The sequence below is a fragment of the Pseudochaenichthys georgianus genome, unplaced genomic scaffold (genome assembly GCF_902827115.2).
Source record: "Pseudochaenichthys georgianus unplaced genomic scaffold, fPseGeo1.2 scaffold_2236_arrow_ctg1, whole genome shotgun sequence".
NCBI classification, from domain to species: domain Eukaryota; kingdom Metazoa; phylum Chordata; class Actinopteri; order Perciformes; family Channichthyidae; genus Pseudochaenichthys; species Pseudochaenichthys georgianus.
Window position 1 is genome coordinate 13,575 of NW_027262866.1, and position 3,070 is coordinate 16,644.

General features: G+C 45.0%; 1 pseudogene; it reads right to left on the reverse strand.

Moving 5' to 3' along the window:
* Nucleotides 1–956: 956 nt before the first annotated feature.
* On the reverse strand, nucleotides 957–2,280 carry LOC117441959 (protein kinase C epsilon type pseudogene; annotated as a pseudogene).
* Between the last annotated feature and the right edge of the window lie 790 nt (nucleotides 2,281–3,070).

Genomic DNA, 3,070 nt, shown 5'->3' on the forward strand with positions numbered 1-3,070 from the left:
CCAGGGGACACTAAAGAGTGACGCACACAGCTGGAGACCAGGGGACACTAAAGAGTGACGCACACAGCTGGAGACCAGGGGACACTAATGTAATGTAGGTGTCACATCTCAGGAGTGGAGTGTTCTGATAATTGGTCAGTAAGATGTACTTTGTGTATCAAGAGTACAAGTATGTAGAAAGGCTCTTCTATACAGGTTTTTAAATACATGTCATTGTAATGTTGTAGTTTGTCAAAGTAGAGCCACCTTTACATATGTTTTGAAATACTGTGCATATTTAAAAGAAAATATAGTGTTGCATCCCTTCGTGTGTTTTTATATGTAAACTTTGAATAGTACAATAGCCTCTAACGTAGTGGAGTAGAAGTATAAAGTAGCTTTAAATGAAAATACTCAAGTACTTTTTTGACGTGTGTGTACTTTGAATGCAGGACTTTAACTTGTAACATTGTATTCCTTACACTCTGGTACTGACCTGAGTACCAGAGTACTTCTACTTTTACTCAAAGATCTGAGTACTTCTACTTTTACTCAAAGATCTGAGTACTTCTAATTTTACTAAAAGATCGGAGTACTTCTACTTTTACTCAAGTACAATATCGCAGTACTTCTACTTTTACTAAGTACAAGACCTGAGTACTTCTACTTTTACTCAAGTACAAAATCTCAGTACTTCTACTTTTACTTGAGTAACATTTTGAATGCAGGACTTTTACTTGTAACATTGTATTCCTACACTCTGGTACTTCTACTTTTAGTCAAGTACAAAACCTGAGTACTTCTACTTTTACTCAAAGACCTGAGTACTTCTACTTGTACTCAAGTAGCCTACAAGATATACTCAAAGATATTGAAGTGACTGTTATTTTGTTGATTGATGTGTTTTTATTTAGGTCTTAATGTGTGCATATGTATACATGTGTATTTTGATTGTGTATTATATATTTGCATACATATTTTTATAAACATTTATTTTTGTTTTCGGGATTGTGGGAAACGTCATTTCGATCTCTCCGTCTGTACAGCACACTGACAGATTGACAATAAAGTTGACTTTGACTACTTAACACTTTGAATGCAGGACTCTACACGTACCAGAGTATTCACTCTGGTACTTCTACTCTCACGGCTTGACTAACACCTCAGAGTCCGCTACTCCTTGAGGCCTCACAGCATCTCACCCAGTTCTCGAAGTGCTTGCTCCCGCTGTGCAGGATGTCTTCAAACTGGATGATGCAGTTCGCCACGAAGTCGTCGCATCCGATCGGCGCGTCGTGGAACACGGAGAGCTCGAGCCTCCGGCCCTCGTGCACCTCCGTGCAGAACTCATGGTTCCAGTTCGGGCTGTTGGTCTTCTGCTTGGTGGAGGTCTGCCCCACGCGGGAATCATCCACGTTCAGGGCGATGTACGTGTCCAGGAGGAAGCTCTGGGTCTTCGGGCCGACGGCGTGACGCAGAGACCAGGCCGTGGGCTTCAGATCCAGAGCCTCGCGGATCCGGATCTTCAGCTGCCCGTTGAAGATCACCATGGCAGAGGGTCTCCAACAACACTACTGCTTACAACTTGTTTACAGTGGAAAGTACACACCCAGGGTTATCCAGAAACACACTGGCAGCGATCCTCAGTGGAGTAATTACGCAGTTCAATCCACAAACATGTTTTCATCAGAACGCGTTTGAGCGGTGCTGCTCTTGGAATACAACGCAGACAAATCCAAATATACCTCCTTCAAAAACTGTTTTTAATCAGAGTTAGCGTTTCGACCGGTGGTCCTGCGGCCAGAACTCCTTCCAGTGGAATACCAACGGGGAGAAATCCACATTTAAAACATGTTTTCCTCAGAGTCAGCGTCTTGCACTCCCCTTACACTTGTCAAAAAATGATCTGCAGCAACAGATAACCAGGGGCAGCGTTCCTCAGACGTGCACGGCCACAACAACAAACGCGCAAAAGGCCCCAGATGTGTATCCTCGTTAAGCAACACTGCAGCAGCGGGACTCCCTGGAAGAATAAAGCCCGGGTTTCATCGCACCGTGAGCCGGGCTGTGAGGCTCCAGAGGACCGGTGCGTGTGGGGTGTTTCAGCCGGACTGCAGCGAGCAGAGAGCCGCAGAGGAGGGGCGGATCACGGGGATGTAAAGGGGGGTTCCTGGTCCTCGGTGCACGGCCTGATGTTGACTTCCCGTGGACAGACCTCTGGATGCCTCCCCCCCGGAACGAGACTGCTGTCTCCGGCTCTCTTGCTGCAGGAAATGCGAAAAACGCGTCAGATTTCTGGGAGGCTGCAGCTGTGACAGATGGGGGATGGGGGGGGGGGGGGGGGGGGGGGGCAGGAGATACATACAAGAGATTTATATTCCACCTCTAGCAAGCGACCATCAGTTTAACATATGTAAACAGCAGAGGTGGGAGGGAAGTAACTAAGTAGATTTACTCAAGTACAATTTTGAGGTAGCCTACTTGTACTTTACTTGAGTATTTCCATTGAATGCTGCTCTGTACTTCTACTCCACTACAGTTCAGAGGTAGCCTAGATGGTGTACTTTTACTCCACTACATGTATTTAATACCTTTAGTTACTTTACAGATGCGTCAGATTTCTGGGAGGCTGCAGCTGTGACAGGCGCAAGGGGGGGGGGGGGGGATATCAGGAGATAAATAAAAGAGATTTAGATCCAACCTTTAGCAAGCTACCATCAGTGTACACTCTGTGGGAAGTCACTACGTGCATATAGTCAAGTATTTAAGTACCATGTTACGCTACTGCGCTGTCAGAGTCGTTTCTTTTAACAATGACCACAATATGTGTCATGCTCATACATCCGGTTGAGCCTGATGATGCAAGCTTTGTTTTACATTGGAGACATGTCGGCTTACAGTCATGTTAGCAGAGGTGGGAAGTGCTCAAGTACTTCAGTACAATGTTGAGACACTTTACTTGCGTATTTCCATTGAACTGCTACTCTGTACTTCTACTCCACTTCATGTATTTAATCCCTTTAGTTACTTCACAGATCTGGATGAATGATGTGAAATATAATCAAGTGTTGAATCAGACTTTAGTTCCACC